Here is a 23617-nt window from a genome sequence, read left to right on the forward strand (position 1 = left end):
ATGGCATAAATTTAAGGCAGATTAGGGCCTGGAGCCACAACCAGTCAATACATTTAGCTGCTAATTAGAAAATTGACAATTAGATTTTGCCTTGAAGCAAAAGCCCTTTGATGTACTTATTAAAAATCAGTCCCTAAGAGCCCTATCGAGCACAATTCTACTGTGACACACTTGAGGTTGCTATGAGTCAGAACTGACTTACTCGGTTTTTGTTATTTGGTTACTTCACTCACATTGCCACTGAATAGGAACCAGTTCATAGCTGACCCTCCAGTGGGTTTTCAGAAGTTGTAAATCACATGGAAAGAGACTGCCCATCTTCCTCTAATGGAATCACTGATGGATTTAAATCGTCAGAGAATCTGCTCCCTTTAGGTTAGCCGTGCAATTCTCTACAGACGATGCCACTGACACTCTCTCACTGGTTGATTGTTGTTGTTGTTATGGGCCATCAAGTCACTTGTGACTCTTCGCAACCCTATGTGCAACAACCATGAACCCTGCTTTATCTTGAGCCAACCTCATTGTCTGTGGCACAGCTACCCCATTATCCCAGTCTCAGGCAAGTCATCTCATCCAGAGACGACTTCTCTTGTGCTGTTCCTCCACTCTCCCTAGCATTATGTCCCTCTCCAAGGACTTGTCCCTCTTTGCAACATGCAATCTAAAGTCAGATTATTTTCCTAAAATAGGTCATAAAATGTAAGAACAGTACTGAATAGCGACAATGTCAGTCTAGAGACTAAGGTGTGCCTGATTCGGGCCATAGTCCTCACAGTTGCTTGTTATGAATCAGAAATCTGGACAATGACTAGAGATAATAGAAGGAGAATGGATGCCTAATAGAAGGAGAATTGATGCTTTTGAGCTGTGGTGCTGGAGAAGAGTATTGAATATACCATGGACAAAACCAGAGGAGAACGAACAGATTTGTCCTAGAGAGGATGAAGCCAGGCTGTTCCTTGGAGGCAAGGATTCTGAAATACTTCATTTGAAATACTTTGGGCAAGTTGCAAGGAGGAACCAGTCCTTGGAGAGGGACATATGCTTGGAAGGGTGGAGCGACAGCACATGAAAGGACTCAATGAAATGGATTGATTCAGTGACTGGGGTAAGGAGGGTAGGTGTGTCAGAGACAATAATGTTGGCAAAGGATAGAGCAGGGTTTACGGAGGTTGTACAGAGTCACTATGAGCCGCAGGTGACTGGATGGCACATAACAAAAATAACAATATCTAAAGGAAGAAATCTTAGACAAATAACCATAAATAAGGTTCTAAGACTTTTGTACTTTCCTAGTAGTTTCAGTTTATTGTTAGACAAGTTATTTTGCCTTCATAAATTTGTTGTAAAGATTGCATTAATTAAATTATCATCTAATAAATTATTTAATCTCATTTACAAGAGATACTATACAAAAGTATGTTGCATGAATTCATAGTCTAACAAGCACTCAGCAGTAGTTTAGAAAAATTTTAGAATCTTTGTGGTTTTTCTTAAGGGATTAAGGAAGTAATTCTCTAAAAAAGATGCTAAGAATATATTATTTAAGAATATCTGGCCTGGACACTTTTATCAAGTTCCTTCTAAAACATTAACAGGTTTAGGTCTCACACTTTGGCACCTCCTCTTATTAATCTCATTGAACCTCAGTTAAACCCTCCACTATTCCATTCTTTGTCCTGATGCTAATTTGTTGGCATCAACTCTGGTCCTACTTTGCTAGAAAGATCCATTCTCTGTGTTCTAATATGTATATTGTTTGTTCAGATTATGATAGCCTTTCATATGTGCATGAACTAGAAATTTTTATACCATTAGATGAATGTTGTTGTTATTGATATGTTGTTGTTGTCATTGAGTATGATCCATAGTTGAATTGATTATGAACAACAAATCTGACCTTGTCCTATCCTGTGTCATCCTCACAATCTCAGACACACTTGAGCCTATTGCAGTAGTCAGTATGTGTGTCCATCTGGTTGAAGGTCTTTTTTTTCTTTCACTGGCCCTTTACTTTTCAAGTATGCTCTTTATCCTCAAGGAGTAGGCTCTCCTAGCAATATGACCAAATTAAGTAAGACAAAGCTTTATTATCTTTGCCATCATGGAGGACTCTGGCTGCACTTTCTCCAAGACATATTTGTTTGTTCATCGGGCAGTCCATGGAATATTTAGTACTCTTTTCCAACACCACAGGTCGAAGATATTAATTCTTCTTTCATCATCCTTATTTATTGTCCAACTCTCAAATACATAGCAAGTGACTGTGGCCTGAATCAAGCACAACTTAGTCCTCAAATGGACATCATCCTTCTCAACAATTTTGAGAGGTCCTTGACTGCAGACTTTCCAGAGCAATACATCTCCTGATCTTGTGACTGCTAGTACCCTGCTAGTACCAAGGGTATTGATCGTTGATCCAAGTAAGATGAAGTTGTTAACCATATCAATCTTTTCTCCATTGATCATGATATTGTCTATTGGGCCAGTGGGAGAAATTTTCATTTTCTTGATATTGAGATGCAATCCATTTTGAAGGCTCTATTCTTTAGTCTTCTCCAGCAAGTGCTTTTCCTCACTTTTCCCTCACTTTATTAGCTGAGTAGTCCCTCACATTTTATTATTAAAATCTAGCACATAATTAGATGGGCATTTCAGATATAAAGATGATTCATGGACCTCAACTTCCCTTTTGTTTTGTCTTTGGTGAGTCCAAATATTTTGGCTTTTTTATTTGTATGCCCATCAGTTTTCTGTTTAGCCAAGAAAACAGGAATTGAGAAATATGCAGAAGTTGTTTGCATTCCACTGAAATATTTCTTTAGCTGAAGGGGATCAAATCAATAAAATATGATGAAACCATATGCTCATTATTTCAAAGGAGAGCAGCTGCTTCAGGGAATATTGGGAGATTTATTAATTCTACCACTAACTCTCATTAAGGTTAGATATCTGCAAACGTGATTTCCTATATAAAATGCACCTCAGTAGGAAATGCATGCATGCAGAATTTGTACTGATGGCCTAGTTGGTGTTTTTCCATGATTACTTTTATGGTAGAGGAAACAATATGCACTCTGTAATTATTAAATAAACAGGCACAATCATTCCAAGGAAAAAAGTTCAGAGCATAGTGATGGTTTGGAAATGCCATAGAGAAATGAGGCTTGGCAAAGATGAATACTTACTGCTTTGGGCCATATGTGCATTTAATTGAGTTTGCAACTTTCCAGGCAAACTGCCAAATTGATTGTCTTCCGTCTGGTTAAAGAGGTGATGTGTTCAGTCCTCTTGACTCACCAATCTTAACTGCACATGCTTACTCAGATTTGTCCTTTGGAAGTCTTTTCTCCAAGTATAAAATCAAGGTAACAAATAGATTGTGTTACAAAATCATTACTTTTGTTTTAAAGTCTGATTGAATTTCAATTAATATGGTATTTATATCATCAAGGGAGGTTAAAGACAGTAAAAAAATACTTGCCCAAATAGTTAACCTCAATTATAAAATTTATCTCTATGCAGGAAAAAAGTATTTAATTTGGGTCCTGCTTAAAAAAAAGGGGAAAAAAATCAGACACAAAGCAAGAAAAATGCTAGGATATCAGTTAAGAACGTGTAAGTGAAAGTCTGCTGGTAGGTAAGAAGTTATACTGTCAACCCAAAGTCAAGCTGTTGGGAAGTCAGCTGCTCCAAGTGGAAAAGGTGAGCAATCTCTTCCTGTGCAATTCAAAGCCTCACAAAACCGGCTGGGGGGTTCAGCTAGAAGGTGGTTCTGACTTGACGGCATATAATAATGCCAAATTTAAGTCCTAGAGATTTTTGAGATGATTTAGAATATCTGATGGTATAGTATGTAGCTTGTTGTGCTGCCAACCAAAAGGGCGTAAGTCTCCATTCACAGTTAGACCCTGCCAGAGACAATGCAGGAAAAAGACGGACAGTCTTTAATTATTAAGATCTATAGTCTCAGACATTCATAGTAAGGTTGTTTTGAGTGGCATCAAGTTGACAGTGGTGAATGACTTGATAGTAATAAATGAATGTGAGTGAAAACTTTAATAAAGAGGTTTTAAATAACTGGGACTTAAGATGAATTTTCTAAATATGTGTTATTGTTGTTGTTGTGATGTGCCATCAAGTCATTAGCAACTCATAGCCACTCTATGTACAACAAACCTGAAACCTGCTCTTTCTTGGGCCAACTTGCTGTCTCTGACGCACCTACCCTCATTATCCAAGTAACTGCATCAATCCGTCTCATTGATAGTTCCCCATCTTTCTCCGTCCCTCCACCCTTCCAAGCAGGCTGTTCCTTTCCAAGGACCAGTCCCTCCTTGCAACATACCCAAAGTATGTCAGACGAAGCCTCAGAATCTTTGCCTCAAAGGAGCACCCTAGCTTCACCCTCTCTAGGACAAACTTGTTTGTTATTCTGGCAGACCATGGTATATTCAATACTCTTCTTGTGCACTACAGCTTAAAGGCATCAGTTCTCTTTCTATCATCTCTAGTCATTGTCCAGCTCTCTAATGCATAGCAAGCAATTGTGAAGATTATGGTCTCTATCAAGTGCCCCTTTTCTCCAGACTGTTGTCATTGCTCTTCAGCATTGTGGAGAGGTCCCTGACAGCTGACTTTCCCAATGCAATTCACCTTTTAATTTCCTGGCTGCTGGTACCAAGAGTGTTGATTGTGGAGCCAAGCAAATTAAAACTGTTAACAATCTCAGTGTCTTCACTATCTATCATAATGATGCCAATCAGCCCAGTGGTGTGAATATTTGCTTTCTTGATGTTGAGCTTCAATCCATACTGAAGGCTACAGTCCTTAATCTTCTGCAGCAAGCACTTCAGGTTCTCCTTAGTTTCAGCAAGCAGGGTTCTGTCATCTGCGTCACACAGACTGTTTATGAGTCTACCTCTAATTCTTCCTCATAGAGCCCCACCTCCCAGATGATCTATTCTGCATATAGATTGAAAATGTATGGTGACAAAATACATTCCTGGTGTATGCCCTTCCCAATTTTGAACCATGCAGTGTCTCCTTCGTTGTCTAAGTATAGGTTTCACATATGCACAATCAAGTGTTCTGGGATTCACATTCTTCTAAGTCAGTCACAGTTTGTTGTGATCCACCCAGTCAGACCCTTTTGCATAGTCAAAGAAACACAGATAGACATTCCTCTGATACTCTCTACTTTCAGCCAAGATCCATCTAACAGCTTTAATATCCCTAGTACCATGGCCTCTTCTAAACCCAGCCTGCACAGCTGGCAGCTCTCTGCTGATGTGCTGTTCCAAGAGTTTTTGGATAATTTTCAGCAGACTCTTGATTGCATGCGATATTAATGATATTGTTTGGAAATTTTCACACTCTGTCATGTCACCCTTCTTTGGAATGGAAGCTAATATAGATCTCTTCCAATCAGTTGGTCAAGTGATTGTCCTCCAGATTTTTTGGCACAACTTAGTGAATGCATCCAGGGCAGCAGCTGTCTGTTGGAATATGTCATTTGATATGCCATCAATTCCTAGAGCCTTGTTTTTTGCCACCTCTTTCAGAGCATCTTGAACTTCGTAATTCATCACCACAGGCTCTTGCTTATACATTGTTTCATGACTTAGGAGAAACTTTTTTAGTTCACTGAACTATGATTAATATGTTATATATATTTAAAGAGTACTATTTTATAAATATTGACTTAAATAAGTGCTGTCTTGTGATTCCAATTCACAATGACACTAAAGCACGTAGTACAATGGTCATATAGGGTTGCTATATTGAGACTGTAAATCTTTACAAAAGCAAGCAGCCTCTCCTGCTGAATCACTGATGAGTTTGGATTGCTTACTTTGAGGTAACATAAGAAGTGCACAACCGGGACTGGACATATTTGATAAATTGGGTCTTCTAAAAATTAAGTCCCTGTATTCATAAAAAATTCTTTGCAATAGGGTGAAAAGAAAGCCTACAGAGTGGGAGAGTAAAACCCCAAAACATTTGGCAATGACATTTCAGACAAAAGTCTCCTAACAAAAATTTACAGAATACTAAAGGGCCTATAGCACAGTGACAGGATATAAGATCACTGTACAAAAATCAGTGGGATTTCTCTATCACAACAAAGAAATAAATATTCTATTACATTGATATATTTTGTCCAATAGACCATGCTGTTTTGGTTATTAGGTGTGTATAATACATTTTGGGATCAAAACTACTATGCCTCCCATTTAATTTTATTTTTCAGAAGAGTTTTGCTTATTTGGGATCTTTTTCCTTTCCAAATAAAACTGAAAATTAGCCTTTACATCTCTGAAAAATGTGTTTGGTATCTGTATTGCAATTGCACTGAACATCTAGATTGCTTTTGTTAGGATCATGATTTTTACAAATTTGAGTCTTCTTATCCATGAACACTGGAAGCAGGAGCGGCATCCACTTCCAAAATGGCTTGCCTCCAGAAACTCTATGTACAAACAGTGCTCAGGCCATTCATTCCTAGGGTTGCTATGAGTTGTCTATGACTTGACGGCATCAAACAACAACAACAACATCCATGAACAAAGTACAAAACAAGAAGGAGCAGGTAGTGGTGGCACATTGGTAAGAAATTGTGTTCCAATTTCAAAAGAACATGGTTAAAAATTCACCAGCTGTTGTGCTGCTAAAGGATGGGTAATTTCCTCCTGTGTCATTTACGGCATCTGGAAACCCCCTAGAGGGTCAGCTATGGGTTGAATCTAACTCTATGGTACACAGCGATGGTACACAACAACTTTGAGCGTAATGGACAAGTATTTGAACCACACCATCAGAGCTTCTTACTTGCTGACCCAAACAGTCACAAAAAGACATATCAATCAGTCCCAGAAATTACCTCACTGTTAAGTATTTATTCCTGTCATTCTTCAGCCTTTAATCCAACTTTAGACAATTATTGATCTGCCTCCTGTCACTATAGTTTAACTCTCTAGAATTATGTATCAATTTTGTTACTGTCAAACACCACTCATAGGGACTTATGAACAACAGAAAAGAAACCTGTCCAATCCTGTGCCATCCTCATCATCTCTCACACAGTTGAGTCCACAGTTCCAGCCATTATGTCTATTCATCTCATTGAGGGTCTTCCTTTTTTTCACTGATCTTCCACTTTTTCAAGCATTATTTCCCTCTCCAAGGAATAGATTCTCCTAGCAACAAGTCCATAGTATGAGTATTAAGCTTGGCCATTTTTGCCTCCAAAGAGTACTATGGCTGCTTCCCCCCCCCAAAAAAAGTATTAGTTAGTTCTTCTGTCAGTCCATGGAATAGTCAGTACTCTTCTCCAACACTACAACTCAAATGCATCAATTTCTTCTTCTGTCACCCTTTTTTATTGTCCAGCTCTCAGATGCTTAGCAAGTGATTGGAAAGACTGTGGCTTGAATCAGGTGCTTCTTAGTTGTTAAAATTACACCATTTGTCTTTAGTATTTTGGAGAGATCTCTGAAAGCAGACATGCTTCTTTCCTACATCTTCCAATCTCCTGACTGCTAGTACCAAGTGTGTTGATTGTTGATCCAAGCAAGATGAAATCATTGACAATTTTGTGTTTTTTTTCTCCATATAACATGATGTTGCCTATTGGATCTTTGTTTTCTTTGTGTTGAGATATAAACCATACTGAAAGCTGTGGTCCTTGATCTTCTGCAGCAAATGTTTCAAGTCCTCCTTCACTTTCAAGTAAGTGAAACTTCTCATGCCAAGTAAGTTAGGTTTTGTCATCTGAATAATACAGGGTGTTGACAAGACTTCTCTGATTTTAATGCCCACATCCCTGTTCATAGAATACAGCTTCACGAATTATTTGCTCAACATAGAGATTGAATAAATATGAAGAAAGGTTAAATGTCTGGCATACATCCTTCCATTTTAAACAATGCAATGTTCTCTTGCTCCTTTCAGACAACATCTTCTTGATCCAAGAATAGATTTTGCAAGAGTACAATTAAGTATTCTGGGATTCCCATTCTCCTCAAAGTTAGCCATAATTTGTTATGATCCAGACAAATGTCTTTGTAAAGTCAATAAAACACAAATAGACATTTTTCTGATATTCTCTGCTTGTAGACCTTTATTTTCTTATTTCTTTAAAAAGCAAAATTAATCCATGTTGTTTGGCTAAGAGAAATATTTAATTATTTGCTTTTTCAAAGTAATTTTTCACTGTAAAGTTATATTTCATTCCCCCTCTTTATCCATTCTCTTATTGGGGACAACATCATTTATATCTTCATTTTACTGTTTATAATGGTATAAAACAGCCATGAAATTTGTATAAAATATTTTTATGTGTACAATCACTTCAATTTCTCTTGGGTAATGCGTACCATAGTTGAGTCATATGGATGAGTTATACAGTGGGTGTATTTTTAACTATATAAGAAAGTATCAAATTATTTTCCATTGTTCTTGAACTATTGTTTACTCTGGACTGCAATATAGATGTATTTCTAGTTTCTCCAAGTCCATATCAGCTCCTGGTATGCTCATTTTACTTGTTATGTGTGTGATCTTTATTCTATTAATATGCACTTCTCTAATAATCATGATGTTGCTATCAATTCATGTGCTGCTTGTCAAAAGTCTATCTTTGGTGGAATGTATATTTAACTTTTGTCTATTTTTAAATTTTATTTATCTTTTTATTATTGAGTTGTAAAAGCTATTTATATATTTTATAGTTACATCTGTCCATGCATGTCAGAAGAAATGGGTCATTGAAAACTCTCTCCTTGTAGGCTAGAATTTTGAAGCTCTGATTCACATACTTTTGGCCTATGGCCAGGAGAAACCTGTCCTTAGAGAAGGACATCATGCTCAGAAGGGTGGATGGATAGAGCAGGAAAGGAAGACCCCAGATAAGATGAATTTATACAGTAACTGGAGCAATGGTGGATGGTGTGTCAAAATTAGTGAGACTGGCTTAGGACAGGATAGGGTTAAAAGCTGCTATGGGTCTCAGGTGACTCTCCAACACATAACAGAAGCAACAACAGTCTCTGAGGTTAGAAAGCATTCACAATACTATTGAAGAAGTACTGTCTTCTCAAGAGAGAATCTGCCTTACTTAAGTGTAAATGTTTTAGTCGATGAAGGACTTTCATCTCCTGATATGACATAAAACAAAATAAGGAGAAACTATTAACATATATTAATAAACAGAAAATGAGACATACATAGTATAAAACTAGTAAAATTGGAAATTGTCAAAAGGAAATGCAATGAATAAACTTTGATCTCCTAGAGATTAGTAAACTGAAATAGTCTGGTGATGGCAACTTTTTTATATTATTGTTATTTTAAGATAAATTTACAGGAAAGTTAGATTTTCATTTTGGTCACACATTTTCCTTCCTAAAGCTCCCCACTCCCTGTTCACTTTTTTAAAAGAAAAAATATTCAATCATTGTTGCATAATTTCCTCCTTTCCCCTCACACCTCTTCCCCAGGTCACTTTGCTGTACACCTCTTATTCTGGACTGTTGTCATACAGTTACTGCCTAATCATATATTCCTTTTAAACAGTTCTTTCCTTCATTTGTTCCAATGCAGTTTTCACTATTTATCTCCTCTTTTTACCCTCCAATGCCCATGTCTGTCCTGTTTTATTACCATGGTGTTATACAGTATTTTTCCTTTTGTAACTGAGATATTTCACTCAGCATAATGTCCTCCAGGGTCACTCATGTTACATAATACCGTATGAGTCCCTTGTTTTTCAGTGCTGCATAGTATTCTAGTGTGTGAATATACCACAGGATTTTTATCCATTCACTTTTTGATGCACACGTGAATTGTTTCCATCTCTTTGCTATTGTGAATACTTCAGCAATAAACATGGATGTGCATACATCTGTTTGGGTGGAAGCTCTGGTATCTTTAGGGTATACTCCTAGTAGTGGAATTCCTGGGCCAAATGGCATCTCTTTTCCAACTTTTGAAGAAGGCATCACACTGCTTTACATAGTGGTTGTATCATTTTACATTCCCACCAGAAATGATTAAGAGCTCAAATCTCTCCACAATCTTGCCAGCATTTGTTGTTGGCTACTCTATTGAACTTTGCTATTGTTACTGGGGTGATACTGTATCTCATAGTTATTTTTATTTGCATCTCTCTAATACCTAGGGATTTTGAATATTTCTTCATATGTCTATTTGCCATCTGAATGTCCTCTTTGGTGAAGTGCCTATTCATATCCTGTGCCCATTTTGTGACTGGATTGTTTACATTTTTTTGTTGAGGTTCTGGAATATTCTATAAATTTTAGATGTAAGCCCCTTATCAGATATTTCATTGCAAAATATTTTTTTTATCAGTGTGTGGGTTTACTTCTTACCTATTGGAGGAGTTTTTTGATGTGTAAAGGAATTGGATTCTTACAAAGTCCCATTCATCTATTTTATTCTCTTAGTGTAAATTTTTAATTATGCTTGGAAGACTGTTCATGCTGTGGATTAGGGCTTCTGGAGTTCTTCCTAGCTTTTCTCTGATTAATTTTATGGTCTTTGGTTTTATTTCTGGGTCCCTGATCCACTTCAATTTGTTTTTTGTATAAGGTGTGAGGTCTTGCTTGAGTTTTCTGCAGATAGTTTTCCATTTGTGTTAACACCATTTATTAAAGATACTGTCCTTTCCCTGCTTAACTTATCTCATTTCCTTATCAAAGATCGTTTGATCACAGGTGGATGAGCTGATTTCAGGATTCTCAATTCTATTCCATTGATCTATGTGTCTATTGCTATACCAGTACCATGCTGTTTTGACCACCACAGCTGTATAGTAGTATTTGAGGTTAGGGAGTGAGATGCCACCTGCTTTGTTTCTCTTTTTCAGTAGTCTTTTGCTTATTCAGGGCCTCTTTCCATTCCAAATAAAGTTGGAAATTGCCTTTTCCATCTCTTTAAAGGATGGAATAGGTATTTGTATGAGGATTGCCTTTGGTAGAACTCATTTTCATGATATTGAATCTTCCTATCCATGAGCATGGTATATTTTTCCATTTCTCCAAATATCTTTTTGTTTCTTGAGTAATGTTTTTTAGTCTTCTGTGTATAAGTCTTTCACATCTTAGTTAGATGGACAGTGTTTGGTGGAGCTTCCCGATTAAAACAAGCCTGGAAGCAGGAATGGCATCCACTACAGAAATTACTTGCCTCTGGAAACTCTATGAACAGTGCTCAGGTCTTTTGTTCACAGGGTCACTATGAGTCTACAGTTCCACAACATTTAACAACAGTAACAATGAAAGCATAGAGAGAGCTATGTTGGCCTAGTGAACAAAAAGTTACGTTACCAAGCCCAAGGTGGGTGATTTTAATCTGCAGCCCTCAGGCCTGGTAGAAATTGTTTTTCTGTCAAACATTCTTCTTCTTGTGTGTGTGTGTGTGTGTGTGTGTGTGTGTGTAAGTTGATTCGTTTTTTAAAAATAATTATTATTAACTTCAATGAAAATTTAAAGAGACTTTGGATTTCCATTCATTTATTGTTGCACTTTTCTTCCCTCCCAAGCCTCCCAACAAGTAAAATACCCTCTTGTAAAAGTAAAAGAAAAGTTCTTTCATTGTTTTACAATCCCTCCCCCAAGGTCCACTCCACTATGTAGCCTTCGCTCTGGACTCCTGTCATAACAAAAATACCTAATTACATATCCCTCTTTAACAGTTTTCTCCCTCACCTGTTTCAATGCAGTGTACATTATTGAACCCATCTTTCTCAGTCTCACCCCAACCCCGAGGTCAGTCCTGTTTTTCAACAGTGGCACCATGCAGTATTTGTCCTTTTGTGACTGAGATACTTCAGTCAACATAATGTCCTCCAGAGTCACCCATTTTGAATAATATTGCATGAGTTCCTTGTTTTTCAATGCAGTGTAGTATTCTATTGCATGACTATACCACAGCTTCTCTGTTTGTTTGTTGATGGGCACTTAGGTTGTTTCCAACTCCTTGCTATTGTGAACAAAGCCGCAATAAACATAGGTGTGCATATATCAGCTTGGATGTCATTTATGGTCTCTTTAGGGTATATTCCCAGTAGTGGAATTGCTGGGTCAAATGGTATCTCTATTTGCAACTTTTTGAGAAAGCGCCATACAGCCTTCCATAGTGGTTGCACTATTTTACACTCCCACTAATGGTGAATAAGGGTTCCAGTTTCTCCACAACCTCACCAGTATTTGTTGCTTGCTGTTCTCTTAAATTTTGCTATTCTGACTGGGGTGAGATGATATCTCATAGTTGTTTTAATTTGTATCTCTCTTAGAGCTAGGGACTTTGAACATTTCTTCATGTGCTTGTTGGTCATCTGAATGTCTTCTTTGGTGACGTGTCTTTTCATATCCTGTGCCCATTTCTCAATTGGATTATTTACCTTTATCTTGTTGTGGCCAAACATTCTTCTAATGGTATAGCACTGGTCTGTGCATTGCTGTACAGAGGTAACTTGTGGTTGCTGTGATGCTAAACACTGTAAAACGAATGTGTCAAATATGATAATTATTACCGATGGTGGACAGTGTTTGGTGGAGCTTCCTGATTAAATCAAACTTGGAGGAGGGATTCAATAACAATTAAAGAATTTTTTCTTCTTTTACTTTTCAAAAAGAAAAGCGAATTGGGGGCACTGGGCAGGGAGAAATGTGCAACAATGAATTAATAGAACTCCAAAGTCGAAAGGAGAGAGAGAGGGAGAGACAGAGAGAGACAGAGAGAGAGAGAGAGAGAGAGATAACACACACAAGCTTGGACGCAGGAGCGGCATCGACCTCTGAAATGGCTTGCCTTCTGAAACTCTATGAACAGTGCTCAGGTCTTCGTTCATAGTGTTGCTATGAGTCATCTATGACTTGAAGGCACTTAACAACAACAACAGTTAGGTTTATTCCCAAATATTTAATCTTGTGGTTAGCTATTGTGATGGGTATTTGTTTTTCTTGGCTCCATTTCTATATTCTCTCTGTCAATGTAGAGAAATCCATCTAATTTTTCTATGTTGATCTTTTACCTAGCTACTTTGATGAATTGGTCAACTATGTTCAGTAGTGTCTTCTCTGAAACTTTAGGATTTTCTAAATATACTAATAAATAAATATAAATCATGTCATCTGCATATAGAGGTAATTTTACCTCCTCTTTGCCTATTTGGATACCTCTTATTTCCTTGTCATTTCTTATTTCTCTCACTAATACCTCCAGTACTATATTGAATAGGAGAGGTGAAAGTGGGCATTGTTGTCTAATTCCTGTTCTCCATTGAGAAAGATGTTGCCTTTTTGTTTAGCATATATAGTTTTCATTATGTTGAGGAAATTCCTCTCTATTCCTATTTTGTTGACTCTTTTAATCAGGAAAGGCTGTTGGATTTTATCAAAGCCCTTTTTCTGTGTCAACCAATAGATCATGTGGTTCTTATTCTTTGGTTTATTAATGTGATGAATTAGAGTAATTGTTTTTCTTATGTTGAACCATCCTTGCATATCTGTTATATATACCACTTGATCATGAAGAATTATTTTTTTTATGTACTGTTCAATTCTATTGGCCAGAATTTTACTCAGGATTTTTGCATCTATGTTCATGAGAGATATTGGTCTATAATTTTCTATTGTGGTGATGCTTTTACCTAACTTTGGCATCAGGGATATGTTTACTTTATAGAATGAGTTTGGTAGTATTTCATCTTTTCATATTTCCTGGTTGTAGATTTTCCAGGATGCTTGGAAGACTGTTTATATTGTGGATTAGGACTTCTATAGTTTCAAGCTTTACTTTAATGAAGTTTATAGTTCTCTTAGTTTTAGTCCTAGGTCCATAATCCACTTTGAATTGGTTGAGTTTTCTGCAGATAATTTTCCAGTTTTGCCAGCACCGTTTGTTAAAACGGCTGTTGTTTTTCCACTTAACTGATTTAATCTCCTTGTCAAAAATAGATGGGCTGATTTCTGGATTCTCGATTCTAGAAATGGATAGAGAAGTTCTGGTATATTCACACAATGGAATACTATGCAGCATTGAGAAACAAGGAACTCATGAAATAGTATACAAAATGGGTGACCCTGGAGGACATTATACTGAGTGAAATAACTCAGTCACAAAAGGACAAACATTGAATAGGGCCACTGTTGTAAAATGGGACTGACATTGGGAAGACAGCGAAGGAGGGGAGGAATGATTTATACTGCACTGAAACAGATGGGGAAGAGAACTGTTTAAAAGGGATATATGATTGGATATTATTGTCATAACTGGAGTCCAGAATGAAGGCTGCACAGTGGAGTGGACTTGGGGAAGGGATTGTATAACAATGAAATATTTTATTTTATTTTTTTTTACTTTGCAAGAAGAAGAGTGAATTGTGGGGGAGGGAGTGGGCAGGGAGAAAAGAGTAACAATGAATGACTGGAAACCCTAAGTCTCTGTAAACTTTTATTAAGATGAATTAAAAAAAAAAAACAAACAAAGAGTGAACTCTGCTGATTTACTCCATAGGAATTTCAGCTCTTTATCCAAAGGTCAGATCTATCTGGCAGTTCGAATCAAATAATGGCTCCACAGGAGATAAATAGGAAATCACCTTCCCAACAACTCACAATGTTAGAAAAAAAATAGATAGTCAGCTATTTCAGTTCCAATTCTTCAGCCACAAAAGAGCAAAAAAAAGAGATCTGAAATAAGCAGAAGAAATTTAGGTAATGAAGGAATGTTGAGACAATCTGCTCTTAACACAGTGTTAAAAACTTTTCTATCACAATTGCAGTTTTCAATGTATGATTCATACATAAAACATATTCTATTCTTTCTTAAACTCATAGTAATCTTTTTTCAATCCCATTTGAATTCACTGCTAGTACTCACTGAGTTGATTCAGACTCATCTCAATCTTCCATTGGGTAATGAAGTTTTAAATATGGCTTATCTTTCTCCTAGAGAGTGCTGGTGGACTCGAAATGCTGATTTTTTCGTTACCAGCTCAGCAGTTAATGCACAATACCACCTGGGATTCTTTCCTCCAAGGGATGCCTAAGAATGTTACTTTTCACAAGCGTTTTCTCCTCCTGTTACTATGAAAATGCTCCTCAATTCAAGAATGCTTAACATTTGGAGTGTTGTCATCTAGCCTTTATAATGTAACATCAACATTTGGTAATGTTTCCAAGAATACTTTTGAAGTGTTTACTTTGAATTTTGTATTAAATGCTGTGCATCAAGGGACCATCTGGTCAGGCATTTTATAACTTCTTCAAACGGAATTATGGCAAAACTACAGTGAATGGAACTGAAAATATATGAAGTTTTACTAAAATGTAAATGTTCAAACAAGAAGCACATTGAGTAAGCAATGATGCCAGAATACAATAAAAACCCTTTAATTTACAAGTTACCAGAGGCAAACACACTTTAAAGTTGGTGTAAATCAAGGAAGGTGGGATGATCTACTTTTTGAGCAAGAAAGATGCTTTAAAAGGAAATAAAGGCTTTCTTGTTAGCACAAAGAGAGAAATAACATTTAGATTCTCCATATCTTCTTCAGGTAATAGACGAGAGCATAATCTTTTCCTTTTTCCTCTCAATTAATTTTCAATGTGTTAAAGATAAATAGACAAAGCCTAGTTGTAAGACTATCTGTGTTCTAGAACCTATTAGATTAGCTCAATTCCAATGTGCACCTTTGAGGGTAGTAGTCTGTTATCTTCAAGCCATGCTATTAACAAATTACTAATCATAGCATCACACAATGTGGTGGCTTAGGTAGAAAATCATAAAAGAAAATGATAAAAAGTAAAAAAAGCTTTGAATTTTTTTCTGGTAGTAACAGGAAATAAATTAATAGAGAATACTTTAGACAAGGACAGATGGAGGAAATGTTGCATACTAAAATACTAGCACTGAATTGTATCTAGCATGCAAGAGAAATTTTAACAAATTTAACATGCTAATCAAATATTTGCTAAAATCTAAACATTGTTATATATAGATTGCAAATCTATTTTTAAATATATAATTTATTTCTGAAATTATATATGTGTGTGTAGTTAGAGATAGAGATAGAGAGAGAGAGAGAGAGAGAGATTTTTAAGAATCAAGGCAGCTCTGGTGACCTCGTATGTAAGGAGTTCTATTGCCAACCCAAATGCAGGCATTTCAGATAAGTTTCTCTATGGAAAGATGGAACAATCACCTCCCATGAAACTTACAGTCTCTGAAAACTCACTGGCGATTCATCTATGATTCAGTTCCAATCCCATGGCATATAACAACAACATTTAACAAAAATTTACAGAACATTTACAATGCACATCTCTAAGTAGATAGAGATACAAAGATGAAAAAGGAGTTTGGTCATTGAGGAGTAAGACATAAATAAGTACAGTATTAGCACCAGATTTCTGAGGCTATAAATATGAAAGAGTAACTAGGCTTTGTCCTGAGTAACCCTTTGGAGTAGATTATGAAGCAAAGATAAACAAATTTAGAAAGATGAAGTCATGCACAAGCAATAGTTGTTATGACAAAATAAACAAATATTTTGTCAAAATAATGACAAAAATAATGAGTGTCCACATATACATTGCAATTTGTTTGTATGACCAAAGTGTGACATTTTTATGTTTGGAAAGAGATGTGGTATGTGGTATAAGAAGAAATAGACAGGTAAATGAAAGTAAACCTATAACAAAAAGAGCTATAGTCAGATAATAAAAAGAGAGTCTCTTTCTAGGCATTGCTCAAGCTGAAAGAGCCAAAAAACAAATTCAAGCCTCGAGTTTCAATACTCAAAGATACTACGTGCAAAATCTTGAATGATCCAAGAAGGATCAAAAGAAGATGGAAGGAATACACAGAGTAACTATACTGAAAAGAATTTTTTGACACTGAAAAATTTCAGCAAGTACCATATGAACAAGAGTCAGTGGTAATGAAGGAAGAATTTTAAGGTGTACTGAAGGCATTGGCAAAAACGAAAGTCCCTGGAACCAATGACATACCAACTGATGTGTTTCAAACGGCAGATGCAGCTCTGATGTGTTCACCAGTCTGTATTCCAGGAAATTTAGAGGACAGCTGCCTTGCCTAGCTGCCTGACTAGAAGAGATCCAACTTTGTTCCACTCGTTCTTTTTGAACTAGCCCGGAGGTAGAGCTGCTGCTGGTGGGGGTGGGGGTGGGGGGCTGGGGTATAATTACCATAGAGGAGACAAATAGTACCATGAAATTTGTCTAGACAAATGGATGATGATCAGAAGTCAAACAAGTGACCACAAACTAACTCTCTTATGTCACGGGATACCCAGAATAAGATAAAGATGTTGAAAGGGATTTTTGTTTGGTTGGTTTTTTAAATGTTGAAAGGTTTAGGAAATTGTAATATGTGCAAGAAAAACAACATTTAATATCTCCATATAAAACCTCAGGGGACTTTCAAAACAGTTTTGCTTTTGTTTTAGGGAAAATACCTACAAAAGTAACTTTTCTTTATATAAATACCTCCTACGTTTCTAGGAAACAAACTGAACAAAACCAAAAACAATAAGAAAACCAAAATGTCACAGTTTGTATTAAGAACAGCATTCACAGTGCGGGAGGGTGGGAGTAGAAGGGTGAGGATGGGCAAGGGGGAAATCTTAGGGTCACACAATTTGGTGGGTGGAGGGAGGGCCAGTAAAGGAGTAAATGGAAAAGATCCAGCCGCGATCTGGAAAGGTAAGGTAGGAATAGAGACCATAGTGTAATGGTGATTAAATTTATAAAACATAATGAATGGGAAGGAAGAATGAAACACAATGTGAATGAAGGATAATGTGAAACACAACCTATATGAACTTTATAAGCAAACCAATATGAAATAATGTTTTAAAAAGAACAATATTCACAACAGAAGCCTATTTTTTGGTGTAATTTTTAGACAGAGTCATATCTCTGAAAAGCTTGTTATCTTTATGAGAGTTTGTTTTAGGTTTTTCTTTTGTTTTGTTTTGTTTCAGTCTTACATGAGTTTTTAGTTCACTGAGCTGTAAACTGGTCTTATTCTTGTAACATTGTGGGCATTATTTTTCAAATATTTGGGGCCAAAGCTGATGCTGTGAGAAAATAATCTGTGAGTATGAGCTCATGTTACATAAGACAGGTTGTGACTCGAAAATTGACTAGATTTTTGTTAAGATACATGCATTGTTCTTTAGGTGAATGATGTACTACAGATGATGTATTACTTTTTCCAACATGTTGGACTGTGATGGTCATAATGATGGCTCCATGGCCTTTTGGTTGGGAGTGTAGTTTCCACTCAATGGTGAGAATGTCTTGATATTAAAGCATCCTGAAACTGGCCAAGTCAGAAATATGAAACAGGATGAGAGACATGAGTCTAAACCAACACCTTGCTAACAAGTAGAATTTAGAGTCATGCATACATTCACAGTAATTTTTCTCAATTTGTGAGTGTGTATTTTGTGCTAAAATACATATACATACATAAAGAGAGAAACAGAAAGAGTTCTCTATCCAGAGAAAAGAGGGTTATATAAAAAGGACTTGGAGGTAATCTCCAGGCCCACAAACCCTGAGAAGAGGTGCATTTAGGAGCCAGTTTTACATTATTTTTAGACTTGTATTTCTATAGATTTGTCCTAAAATCTTGAGTGTAATGTTAGCAAATACAATAGCATCTCATAGTCATGTGCTGAGGAACTTAGAGGAAAGTCTGCTTCATGTATGGTGCCATTGGGAAGGACAAGAAAATGATTTCCCCAAATGCTACAATAAGAACCCTTTTCTAGGAAAGCCTGACTGTTATCTATACAGGGGTCTCTTATGTGTTACCACCAACACAGAGACTAACAGATTAATGAAGGTGTTGTTGAAGTTGAAAATCTGAGAAACTTTTTCCTGAGAACTTCCAAGACCACTCTTTGAGAGCTCTCAGAAGTAATTGGAAAACTTGGACAAGAGAATCAATGTCAATTTTAATTCATATGTATAATGAGAATGTTGTTGTAATATGCCATTGAGTCTAATATGACTCATAGCAGCCCTATGAACAACAGCTCTGATCTTTGCCCTATCCTGACCCAACCTCAGTATCTCTGACACACTGACCCTATTGCCACAATCATTGTGTCAATCTAGTTTATCTCAGGGTATTCCTCTCCTGTGGTGACCCTCCACTGTTCCTACCATGATGCCCTTCTCCTGGAAACACACCCTAAGTGTACAAGAAAGAGTTTCAAAATCCTCACCTACCGAGAGCAATCCAGTTTCACCCTCTCCAGGACAGACCTGTTCATTCTTTTGGCAGAACATAGAATTTTCAATACTCTTCTCCAGTATCACAACTCAAAAATTATTGAGTTTTCTTTATAATGTTTAGTCATTGTCCAGCCTCAGATGTATAGCAAGCAATTGAAAAGACCATGTCCTGGAAAATTATTTTCTTCTTAACTATCTGATGTGTTAGAACCTGGAAGAACGTGACCAGGATTGAGTCTATCTTTAGAGGAAATCAAGAGACAAGGCCATCTTGGGCATTCATACTGGAATATAGAATATCTGTGGCTCTGAAGTGAATACTTCAAAATCTAGGGCAAATCCCATGTGTTACAAGTTCATAGAAAATGTTCCTTCATGTACTTCCTTGCTTAAAGGAAGCTACTCTCATTCTAACCAAAATAAACAATGCAGTTCCAAATGAAAAATCGTTTCCTTGAGTTTGTTCACACTACATTTTCAACATCTAACAGAATGCCCTGCACCTTGTACAATTTCTGATTATTTGGAGGAAATGAGGAGATGATGTCACTCAATAATATCTAAATCACTGTTTGAAATTTTTCCTAAATCCTGACTTGCTCATTGCTGGTTTTATTCAGCTCTTTCTTTAACTGGAAATGTGTTTCTCTCTGATCTCAAGTCTATATACTTTCATTTCATTTTGAAGACCCTTCAAACTGTTTGTTCTTTTAGGAAATTTAAATCCACACAGAATTTAATTAATCTTTCTTTTTTTCTATTTTATTTCATTAATTTTAATGAACATTTACAGATATTTTGGATTTCCATTCATTCATTGTCGCACTTTCCTCCCTTCCCACCCCTCCCTGCCCCCAGTTCGCTCCTCTCTTTGAAAAGTAAAAGAAAAATTCTTTCATTGATATACAACCCTCCCCACAATGCCTCCTTAAGTAAAAATATGGACTTTTAAAATATTTTGTGATAGTTTGATATTCACTATATTTAAATACAACAAATGCTCACAATGCATAAGCACTCACAGGTATACATAGACACATCTTCCTCATTAAATTATACCCTCTTATATATGAGAATTATAATTTTATAATTTGTTTTCTAAGAATAGTTTTTTAAATTTCAATCATTGTCATGAAAATTAATAAAAATCTCCATCTTCATAGAGTCATTCACTAGTCAATCTTTGGGCTTTTTCTAATAAGCATACGGTATCAGTGGCACCGTACATAGAAAAAAAATCACAATCTTTTCACTGGATCCTTTTGGATATATTATCTTCTCGTTCTGCCTCATGTATTTCTGATCACATTTTTTCAGCAATTTTTCCTACCTCTGCCTTCTTAGGTCTTCTGTAAATAGCAGTAACACAAACGTAGTAGGTTTTCAATGTAAATATTATATGCTTTAATTGATACAGGCTTTCTGAATTGATATAGTCACTAGATAGATTGCATAGGAATCTGATTGACTACATCCATGGAAGGAATCATTGTATAAGGTCAATATTAGCAGCCAAAACCAGACGAATACATCATAAATACTCATGTGAAAGTTCAAATTGAGGCTGAGGAAAATCAAAACAAGTTCACGAGAACCAAAATATGACCTTGAGTCTATTCCACCTGAATTTAAAAATCATATAAGTAATATATTTAAAGCATTGAACACCAATGATCAAAGACAAGATGAGGTATGAGATGACATCAAGAATATTATCCGTGAAGAGAGAAAAAGGTCACTATAAAGAGAGAAGGGGGGGAATCCCCAAAAATAAATGTCAGAAGATATCCTGAAAATTGCAAGCCAAGACAAAAGGAAAAGATGTAAAAAGTAAAAGATCTGAACAGAAGATTTCAAAAGGCAGCTTGAGAAGACAAAGCAAAGTATTATAATGGATTGTGCAGAGATCTAGAATTGAAGAATAAGAAGGAAAGAATTCACTCAGCATTCCTTAAGTTGAAAGAACTGAAAAATAAATTCAAACCTCAAGTTGTAACACTTATAGATGCTATGGACAAAACTTGAATGATCCAAGAAGCGGGGGGGGGGCGAAATATACAGAATCCCTGTATCAGAAAAAAATTGGCTGACATTGAAATCTTTCAGGAAGTAGCATAGAGCCAAGAGTCAATGGAAATGAAGGAAGAAGTTCAAGATGCACTGGCAAAATGTAAGGCTCCAGGAATCAGTGGTATATCAGTTTGTGTGGTTCAGCTAATAGATACAGCTCTAGATGTGCTCCTCAGTATATGGCAGAAAATTTGAAGGAGAGCTGCCTGGTCAACTGTCTGGAAGAGATCCATCTCTGTTCCCATTCCCAAGAAAGCTGATCCAACAGAATGTGGAAATTATCAAACAATATCATTTATGTAACACACAAGCCAACGGATGGAGAGGCAATATTGGCAGGACTGAGAACTTGGGAACACTTCGAACTGGAGGCTCAATGCTGAGGTGCCTGTGTGCACATTTTGGAAACTGTCTTGACTGTATTATGTTATTAATCTGAATTATAACCTTTTGTTTTCCCCAATATGTTTCTGTGTGGCCTATGAGTTATCACACTGGATTTTTGACACATGAAAGCAGTAAGATTGGTTTTGAAACAAGTAGAAAGAGGTATGGGAGTGGGGCGAATATGTCTGATCTCACAGGAATTAGTTTTATGTTATTGATGCTGTGGATGAGGACAATTTCCCTTTGGGAAGTTGGCAAGTGTTGGATATGGCACTCCTGACATGCTCTTGCTCATTTTTCAAGACTACAGCCTTCACTATGGATTGCATCTCAATGTCAAGAAAACAATTGTTCTTATCATTGGGCCAATAGATAGGCAACATGACAGATGGATATAAACTGATGATTTGATCCTGCTTGAATCCACATTCAACACCCTTGGTACCAGCAGTTAGAGATCAGGAGACTGTTGCACTGGGAAAGTCTGCTGCCTGGAACCTCTCCCAATTAATAATGTCTTTTCAAAGACAAGAGTGAGCCTAATTCAGGCCATTGTCTTTTCAGCCACTTGCTATGCATCTGAGACCTGGACAATGAATAAGGATGACAGAAAAAGAATCAAGGCCTTTGAGGTGTAGTAATAGAGAAGAGTGCTGTTTATCCCATGGACTTGCAAAGAACAAACAGATATGTCTTAGAGAAGGTGCAGCCAGAGAGTTGGAGGCAAAGGTAATAAAGATCTGTCTCATGTACTTTGGCCATGTTTCTAGGATAGGCTATTCCATGGAGAGGGAAAACTTGCTTGGAAAGGTGGATAGTCATAAAAAAAAGAGAAAGACTATCAATCAGATGGAGTCACACAATGATAGCAACAATGGTCTCAAATATGCTAGATGTTGTGAGGATGACACAGGATTCAGTTCTGTTATTCATAGCATCACTATGGGTCATATTAGAGTACCTGGCACCTAACAGCAACAACAGACAAAATATTAATACTTGATTGGCTGCTAAGGTTTGAATTGTCTTTAACTACTTACATTTTTCATTTCTTTTCTATGAAATTACAACCTTGCTACCTCCAATAAAGTAAGCAATTTTCAATTTTCATATATTTGCCAGTATTACCTGCATCATAAGCCCCTGCAATACAATTTCCTCTACATCATTGTTCAGTATATTATCATTCTCCTATAAACAAAAAGTAACTATTTACTATTCTTTTTATAATTTTAATGAAAGTTTTTAAAGAACTTGGAATTCCATTCATTCATTGTTGCACATTTTCCTCCCTATAACATTTTACTTTTTTTCCCTTTAGTCAATTATCTTTTAAACCAATTGAGACTAAGACAATATCAACATTTTTTTTACTATTTCCAGTATTCTTGTTCTGTTTTGTATAATCCTAAAGAGGGTAAAACCCTCTGGTGAAAGTGGATTTTTGGAAGCAAGGATATTGAAATGTCTCACATTATTTGGGAATGTTTCCAGGAGAGACCAGTCCTCAGTGAAGGAGATAAAATTTGAAAGGGTAGAGGGACAAAGCAGGAGATGAAGACCCTGAATAATATAGACTGACAAAGTGACTTGGATAATAGTTAAAGGTGTATTGGAGACAGTGATATTGACTCAGGATAGGTTGGAGTTCAGAGCTACTGTGCATAGGGTTGTAAGGAGTCGAAAGCAACTCCAGGGCACATAACAGCAACAGTTTCTGTTGGGTTTATACTGTCTGTATGAAGAATTTTCTTTTCCTTGTGATGCATGATGATAAATTTCCCAGTCTTTATTTTCTTTAAGAGTCTTTAATTATCCTTCCACATGCTTACTCACATTTAGCATAATCTATAACCCAT

This window comes from Elephantulus edwardii, unplaced genomic scaffold, assembly GCF_000299155.1.
Source record: "Elephantulus edwardii isolate Elephantulus edwardi_28Jun2011 unplaced genomic scaffold, EleEdw1.0 scaffold00047, whole genome shotgun sequence".
Taxonomy (NCBI): Eukaryota; Metazoa; Chordata; class Mammalia; order Macroscelidea; family Macroscelididae; genus Elephantulus; species Elephantulus edwardii.